The following is a 9,459-nucleotide window of genomic DNA, read 5'->3' as shown; positions in this document are numbered from 1 at the left end:
CTCTTCATCTGTGAACCTGTGAAATCTAGACTACAAGTTTTCTGTTTCCAAAATACAATGGTGAAAAACACACAAGGTAGACATTTCCATTATACATGGGAGAAATTGGAGGGAAAGAAGGGATAACAGGCAACAAGCAATTCCAAAACGCAGCAGAACAAATTATATTAGCTCACAAGACGTGAGAATAATCCTGTCTTCTCTGAGACCTCTCTGAGACCATCTGGACAATGGCCCTGCCCTCTACACTCTGGGTATTGGCCATGCCTTCTGGATTTTGGGTGGAGGCCCTTAGGCTCTGGGCTTCAGCTCTCTCTTCCAGGCTTTCTGGGATGGTGTCTTAGTCATCTAGTGTTGCTATAACAGAAATACCACAAGTGGATGGCTTTAACAAGCAGAAGTTTATTCTCTCACAGTCTAGTAGACTAGAAATCCAAATTCAAGGCATCAGCTCCAGGGGAAGGCTCTCTCTGTGGGCTCTGGAGGAAGGTCCTTATCATCAATTTTCCCCTGGACTAGGAGCTTCTCCATGCAGGGACCCCAGGTCCAAAGAAGAAGCTCTGCTCCCAGCGCTGCTTTCTTGGTGGTATAAGGTCCCCCAGTCCGTCTGCTTGCTTCTCTCTTCTATATCTCAAAAGAGATTGACTCAAGATACAATCCAATCTTGTAGATTGAATCCTGCCTCATTAACATAACTGCTGCCTATCCCACCTCATTAACATCATAGAGGTAGGATTTAGGGCACATTGGAAAATCATACCAGATGACAAAATGGTAGACAATCACACAATACTAGGAATCGCGGCCTAGCCAAATTGATACACATATTTTTTGGGGACACAATTCCATCCATGACAGATGGCAACTCTGCTCCCTTGGCTATAGGTGGACCCATTCTCTTAGTCCATCTGAGTGGCAACACCACCCCCTTGATTCTGGCAGGCTCCGTTCTTCTGCCCCTTGGGCATGGCAGCCTCACCCTCTCAATTCTGAGCAGCAGCCCCATCTCCCTAGTGCAATTTGATGGCAGCCCCACACTCTGGAGCCAAGCTGGCAAAAATCCAACTCTTTGAAACCTAGGAGGTTGTGGCCCCACACTCTGAGGTTCAGGAGACTATGGCCCAACCCTTTGAAATGGAGAAGGTCCCGCTTCCTGTGCTCCTTCCAACAATTCCGCTGATCTCTGAGCTGCTCCAAGGATGGTTCTTTTCTTTTCCTGGGGGACAACAGATGTAACCCCTTTGGCTTGTTTCCTGTTTGTAGAATTCCAAGAGGCAGACAGAGTTCTTTCCTTTCATTCTTTGTCCCCTTCAGTCTAAGCTGATGGGTTTTCTGCTGTAGTTGGTTAGACCCATCAGTCACAGGCTTAATCTCTTTAACAAAAGATTGGTGAACATTCTAGGACACGTGTCCTTAGTTTGTACAACAGAATTTTCCAAATCTTTAAGTTCTGTTTTCATTCTGCACAGTTCATTTTTTAAGTCTGTCTCTTTCCTCTCACATTTTACTATAAGCAGCAAGGAGAAACCAAGTAGCCCCTTTAAAATCTTTCTTAGAAATCTCATCAGCCAGCTATTCAAGTTCATCACTTACAAGTTCTACCTTCCGCCAAACATTGGAACATAATTCAGACAAGTTCTTTGCCACTGCATGAAAAGCATTGCCCTTCATCCACTGTCCTATTACATGTTCATCATTCTCTTTTAAAGCCTCACCAGAAGCACATTTAATGTCCACATTTCTAACAACATTCTGTTGCTGACACCATATGTATTCCCTAAGATGATAGAGACTTTATAGCTTTCTCACTTCCTTCTGAGCCCTTTCGAGAACTGCCTTTGACATCCATAACTCTACCAACGGTCTCTTCAAGGCAATCTCAGCTTTTACTATCAGGCACCTTAAAACTCTTCCAGCCTCTACCCATTACCCAATTCCAAAGCCGCTTCCACATTTTAGGTATCTGTTAGAGCAACACCCCAGTCTTCTGATACAAAATTCTGTCTTTGTTATTTAGTGCTGCTGTAACAGAAATACCACAAATGGGTGGCTTTAACAAACATTTTCGCACAGTTTAGGAGGTTAGAGGTTCAAATTCAGAATGCTGGCCCTAGAAAAGTCTTTCTCTCTCTGTCAGCTCTGAAGGAAGGTCCTTGTCTCTTCTGAGCTTCTGCTCCTGAGTGATCTTCATGTGGCTGAGCATCGTTCTTTCCCCATCTCTGCTCTGCTTATTTGTTTATTGTCTTTTATATCTCAAAAGAGATTAATTCAAGATACATCCTACACTAATCTTACCTCATTAATGTAACTAAGGAAACCCATTCCCAGATGGGATTATAACCACAGGCATAGAGGTTAAGATTTACAACACATATTTTTGGGGGGACATAATTCAATCCATAACATCTTTCTTCTCACTGGACAGCCGAGTTTGGCACGAGGAGAAGAGGGGTCTGGACGCTTTTGCTTCTCTATGTCTACTCCCAATTCTGGCTACTATAGTAGGGTCTGCGCCCCTCTGTCCAATTCGCCCCATGAGCCTGGGGTCCGGCCCTCTGCTGGGTCCCTGGTGACCCTGTCTTCCTGAAGCCTACAGTCCCACTGGGAAAAAGAGGCTGTGAAATGGACCAATGACAGCCCCAACATAGGTGATCAAGTACAGAAACAAGAATGAAGAGGACAGGGATGTGGGAGGGGAGCTCAGGGGGGCTGGAGAAGACAGGGGTGTCTTCTGAGAGATGGGGAGGCTGGATGCAGCCTGGAAGGAGTGAGCAGGGGCTCAGAGGAGGTTGAAGATGGAGGGACCACTTAGTCACCCACTCCTCTCCCGTCCACAAACACCCAGTGAGCTTGTCCAGTGGATGTTCCCACTCCCTGTGACCTTCTCCCTAGGTGTAGCCAGGAGCAGGCTCCAGGTGGGTGCTCCCCTGCTAAGCTCCACAGGCCCCTGTCCATCAGGGCCAGGACCCCTTCCTGGCTCCTTCCTCCAGGCCCAGGCACCTGTGATGGGAGGTCAGAGCTTTCTCAGAGGAGGAGCGATTTTGTGGACAGAAAATTCCGCACGCCCTCTGAGGGGACAGCAGGGGCTCCCAGGCCTCTAGCTGGGCCTGCTACTGTTACTGCAAACTGTGGATTCCAGCTGCCTGCTGCAAAGCGGATACTGAGACAGAAGGAGATAAGCAGCAAGAGGGCTTTACTAAACACCAGCATTCAAGTGACAAAAAAAAAGAAAAATTTCTTTTTTTTTTTTTCAGAGAGGGTTAAATTTCTCTCAAATTCTGTCTAACCCTAAAGGAATAACAGGAGGGTTTTTAAAGGGGGAAGGTCAGGGTTTAGAGGTTTTCAGAAATGTTGGTTTTCCATTGAGGTAGACACGATGATAAGGTTATCTATTATTGAAGTCCTGCAAGTCTCTTCATGCCATCCTGGAGTCCTGCAAGTCTCTTCACGCCATCCTGGTTTCTGTCACAAGATGGATCTAAATTTTGTTCAGCTACCTATGTTTTGTGCATTTTTTCCTTGGGAGAGGAACATAGTTTAATCAACAACTAAAAATTGATTACCTTATTTTTCTTTAAAGGAACAATCATGAGACAGTTTTCAGAGCAAGCAATTACGTTTCAGAAACTAGAAATTAATCACAGCTTATCAGCTATACTAAAACACTAGAAAATATATTTTCTCTATTCCAATACTAAAACACCAAAGAAAATGTATTTTCTCTACTTCACTACCTGTCCACTGGCCTGCCCACAGCTTCCCCTTCCTCTCCCTCTCGACTACAGCCACACCCAGCACCAAGGAGGCGAGCATGTTATGACCTTCATAACCAGCTGGTGTGGGCTGGGGTTCAGGAACTGTGAGTCACACTGGGACCCAGGCTGCTGTCTTGGCCCGTGGTGGGCCCAGCTGGGCTGGGCTAGCTTCCCCAGAGATGGGCAGGAGGTTGGGTACAGGCAGTCCCCAGGAATCAAGCAGAGAGGTAGGGCAGGCCAGATCTGGCAGGGTGGGGCTGTGCATGCTGGTCTCACTCGAGCTCCTGGGAAGAGGAGCCAAGCCTACTCTCTCCTCCCTCCATCAGTCCTTCCCTGCTGCTCCCCCTCCCAACCCCTTGCTTCTCATTCATATGCAGTCCCTTTGCCTCATGGACCTTGCACTTACTAAACTCCCAGTTGTGTGGATTCAAAAGCGCCCGGCACACAGTAGGTGCTCAATGCATGTGCTCCCCCAACTGTCGAGCTCTTCTTCCTATTGCCCCCCATGATCATGCAGACCTACTTCCTGTTTCTCAGCCCTGGGTACCTGGCCTCCTGGCTGCACTTGGGCAGCACTCACATGTGGTGAGACTCCCCTGCACCGTCTCCCCTCAGCTTTCAAGCTCAGGGGAGGAAGAGGCAGAGTGGATGGGGGGTCACTAGACTGCCACCGACAGCCTGAGAAAGGGATGTTCTGCTGAGAGGCCCCACAACTACCCCCCATCTTTTCTGGGGACCCTGCAGTTAGCAGGACTCATTGATGCTGCTGCAAGTTTGCCGAGAAAGCCTCACCGTCACCACCCATGTCCTGCCCACTGGCCTCCTCACACACGTCCGTCCGTGCTGGGAATGATCCAAACCAGAGCAAGGGTTTTGTGGCTGCAAGACTGTGGGTCTCTGAATGCCCATGAGAAAGGGGGTTCATCCCTGAGGATCTTGGGGTCAGCTTTCCCCTGTGGGACTTCTAGTGATGTTGTCAGGGACTACTAGGGAAAGTGCCACTTCCTTAATTTTCTCAGGCCATATGGTAATTTTGCATCATTTCATTTATTCTTTAGGGTTTGTGGACAAGTTCGGGTGAGTAGGATAGATGTGCCAGGGACCAATTGACCTGAACCGTTTTTTTCCCTGAGAGAGTTCAGGTGTTTCTCTATGATTCTAAGGAGAATTGTATCCCATAGATTACTGGTAAAGCATTCCCTGTATTGAATCCTATTTTCCTATTGCCTTTCATTAGGAGTAGAGATGTATCCCCTTGGGAAAAAAGGCTGGCCTAAGGGTGGTGAAAGTGGTTTGTGATTGGTTCCAACCCACTCAGTAGCTCTGCAGAAGAAAGGCCTGGCAAACTGCTTCCATAAAGATTACAGCCAAGAAATTCCTATGGAGCAGTTCCACTCTGTAGCAGTACGTGGGGTCACCATGAGTAGCAACCAATTTGATGGCAACAGGTTTTGGTTTTTAAAGACAGTAAATAGTACCTCACATCTGAATATCTGTAAAATCACTATACTATTTATTCCTGTAGATTATATACATTTTTATTTTTAAATTTTATTGTGGTAAAAAATGCATAGGGCAGCCAAACACATCATGGGGTTTGTTTCCATGGTTTGGAGGTTTAGGGTCATGGTTTCATGGGAAGTCCCAGTTAATTGGCCTAATAACGTGTTTATTGCTCCTGTCCTACCTCCTTGTTTGTTGAATAGTGCCTAGGGTCTTAAAAGCTTGCAAGCAGTCATCCCAGGTACAACAATTGGTCTCTACTTGCCTGGAGCAACAGAGGAAGAAGAGAGTCAGGAAAAGGAGGAGGAAATGGATGTGTGGCCTATCGCCTCCGTGAACAACTGCCTCTTCTGCCATGAGACCAGAAGAACTGGATGGTGTCCGGCTACCATTACCGAACATTTTAATAAAAAATTCTATAGAAGAATCTTGATCAGAAAGGGGAAAATGCAAACATAATTTCAAATCCTTGTGGACTCTAGACTTTCTGGAGCCATGGAGGCTGGATGAACCCCTGAAATGATTGCACTGAGATAATCTTTAAACCTTAAACCAAAAATATTCCCTGAAGTCTTCTTAAAACCAAACAATAGTTTAGTTTAACTAGAAACGAATGTCCGTTTTGAGCATTATGCTCTTTTAAGAACTATCTGTGTGGGATCAAATCCACAACAGTAACTCGAAAGATTAGATAGGAACCTTAGGGGGCAGTGAGTTTATGTTCATGGGGGAGGAACAACTCAGAAAAGGGGGGTGAGGATGGCGACACAACTCGGATGCAATCAATGTCACTGGATTGTGCAGGTAGAAACCGTTGCCTTGGTGTGTGTTTTGCTGTGTATAGTCTGAACAACAACAACAAAAATAAAATAAATGATAAAAAAATGTTTAAGAAAAAATACATTTATGTACTTACGGGCCTGGGTGGTGTAATGGTTAAGTGCTCGGGTGCTAACCAAAAGGTTGGTGGTTCAAATCCACCAGCAGCTCCGCAGGGTGAAAAGAACTGGTGACCTGTTTCTGTAAAGACTACAGCCTAGGAAACCCTATGAGGCAGTTCTACTCTATTCTATACGGTTGCTATGGCCAGAATCAACATGACAGCACACACACACACACACACACACAAAAACCAACTAAATATACATAACCAAACAACTTGCCGTATTCACCATTTTCTTATTTTTTTAAATGGTGATAAATACATACGTAACAAATCATTTCCCATTTCAACATTCTCTACATGTACAATTCAGTGGCTTAGTTATGTTTGTCATGTTGCATTTTAACCATTTTTAAGTGTACAATTCAGTGATATTAATGACATTCACCATGTTGGGCCACCATCACCTCTACCCATTTCCCAAAGGTTTTCGTCATCCCAAACAGAAACTCACACCCCTTAAGCAATAACTCCCATTGCCTCCCGTCAGCCCCCGACAGCCAATATTCTACTTTCTGTCTCTATACACTTGCCTATTCTAGATACCTGTATTGCTTGCTGAAAGTGAAGAGGACTTGAAGCACTTACTAATGAAGATCAAAGACCTCAACCTTCAGTATGGATTGCACCTCAACATAAAGAAAACAAAAATCTTCACAACTGGACCAACGAGCAACATCATGATAAACGGAGAAAAGATTGAAGTTGTCAAGGATTTCATTTTACTTGGATCCACAATCAACAGCCATGGAAGCAGCAGTCAAGAAATCAAAAGATGTATTGCATTGGGCAAATCTGCTGCAAAAGACCTCTTTAAAGTGTTGAAGAGCAAAGATGTCACCCTGAAGACTAAGGTGTGCCTGACCCAAGCCATGGTATTTTCAGTCACATCACATGCATGTGAAAGCTGGACAATGAATAAGGAAGACCGAAGATGAACTGATGCCTTTGAATTGTGGTGTTGGCGAAGAATATTGAATATACCATGGACTACCAAAAGAACGAACAAATCTGTCTTGAAAGAATCGAGGCCAGAATGCTCCTTAGAGGCAAGGATGGCGAGGCTGAGTCTTACATACTTTGGACATGTTGTCAGGCGGGATCAGTCCCTGGAGAAGGACATCATGCTTGGCAGAGTACAGGGTCAGCGGAAAAAGAGGAAGACCCTCAATTAGGTGGACTGACACAGTGGCTGCAATAATGAGCTCAAGCATAACAACGATTGTAGGGATGATGCAGGACCGGGCAGTGTTTTGTTCTGTTATGCATAGTGTAGCTAGGAGTCGGAACCGACCGGATGGCACCTAACAACAACAACAGTTACCTGTATACATGAAATCATAAAATATTCTTCCTTTCAGGTCTGATTATTCCACTCAGCATAATATTTTTAAGGTTCACCCGTATTGTAGCATGTATTAGAATTTCATTCCTTTTTATGGCTGAATAATATTCCATTGTATGTGTATACCACATTTTGTTTATCCATTCAACTGTTGATGGATACCTTTTGGCTACTGTGAATAATGCTGCAGCAAATGTTGGTGTTCAAGTATCTGCTTGAATCTCTGCTCTCAGGCCTTTTGGATATATATATACCCAGCAGTGGAATTGCTGAGTCATATGGTAATTCTATGTTTAATTTTTTGAAGAACCACCCAACTGTTTCCATAGCAACTGCACCATTTTACATCCCCAAAAGCAACATGAGAGGGTTTCAATTTCTCCACATCCGCATCAACACTCACTGTTTCGTGATTTTCGGATCATAATCATTGTAGTGGGTGTGCAGTAGTATGGTGGTTTCAATTTGCATTTCCCTGATGACTAATGATGATGAGCATCATTCATGTGCTTATTGACTGTTTATTTGACCACCTTCTTTGGAGAAATGTCTATTCAAGTCCTTTGCCCTTTTTTTAAAAATCCATTTTATAATTGGATTTTTTTGTCTTTTTGTTATCGTTGGTGCCATAGATTGGATTTTATCATTGTCATTTTATAGAGAGACTACAGGTCTTGCTCAAGGTCATGCAGGTGGTAAGCGAACAAGTCACAGGAGGACCTAGCCTCCTGCTTCCCAGTCTAGTGCGTTCTCCTCTTAACCCTGACGTTCAAGACTGTAGGAATGCTTTTTGGATCATGGCTGAATTGAAACATACATTTCTAGGACACATTACAATTATTAGACCAAGTAAACCACCTCATAAAACGCTTCTCATGCATCTTCATGTTCACCTAAAAAATGTGAAGATCCAAAGGAAAAATCATACTAGCTTTAGTTAATCAACCCCTTTTCATAGAGATTCTTCCAGTGTCTACCACACTCTGTCCTCGGAATCTTCCACCAGGAAAACCAGCAGCTCTCCTTCCTTTCCTAGAGCTCTCCCAGGGACAGTGTTGATGTGGCCAGAAGGAAGGAGGGAAGTGAAAATTCCAAAAGGAGCATCAATGAGCTAGAAAGGAAGGACATTCTTGGGACCTCATAGCTGGAACTGGGGTCCCTATAGGTGGACGCTGGGAGTTTAAGAACTCCAAGCTCTCAGGAAACGTACTGCATGTTAGGACTCAGGTTTCCTATCTTCATGGGGCCACTGCAAGCTGAGGGCACTCACCACAAGGAACGTGTGTGTGTGTGTGTGTGTGTTTAGAGTTTGAGCTCCATGCAAATCTTTCAGAAAGTGGGTCCATGCAGGTTTGTGGGGTCCCTGCTTTGTGCCCAGCACTGCACTGGGTCTGGAGGGTGTTATTTAGGAAGGAAGGCCACAACCTAAGGACGTTTTGTCAAGTTGAGGACACATGTTCAAGACTAGAAACCATTCAGGAACTCTGGGGTCGTAGTGCCAATTGGGGATTCAGGCCTAGAGCTGGAAGACTCACGGGGTTAGGGAAGCTTTCTGGAACACGGCCTCATTGTAGGTACCACCAAATATCAGAGGGAGTTTGGCCTTGCTCCTCCCCACAGGGCTGCTCATCATGACAACAAGGAAGTGAGGGAGGAGTTTCTGGTCACACCAGAAGGGAGTCACCCCACCTGACCCTATAGTCCTAGGAGATGTGCAAGATGGTAGACACAGCAGGCCTGTGAGTAAGGTGAGTAATGGGGGGTCAGGGGAGGTATCTTGACTGGAATTAGCTAGGGCTCCTCGGTTCAATGGGGATTAAATAAGAGAATACTCATTCCAAGTGGTAGTCTGCCAGCCACAGGACACCCTGCTCCCTCAAACCGAAAACCAAACCCAGTGCTAGCTATCCAGT

Source organism: Loxodonta africana, chromosome 18, assembly GCF_030014295.1.
Source record: "Loxodonta africana isolate mLoxAfr1 chromosome 18, mLoxAfr1.hap2, whole genome shotgun sequence".
Lineage (NCBI taxonomy): Eukaryota > Metazoa > Chordata > Mammalia > Proboscidea > Elephantidae > Loxodonta > Loxodonta africana.
This window is presented reverse-complemented; position numbering follows the sequence as displayed.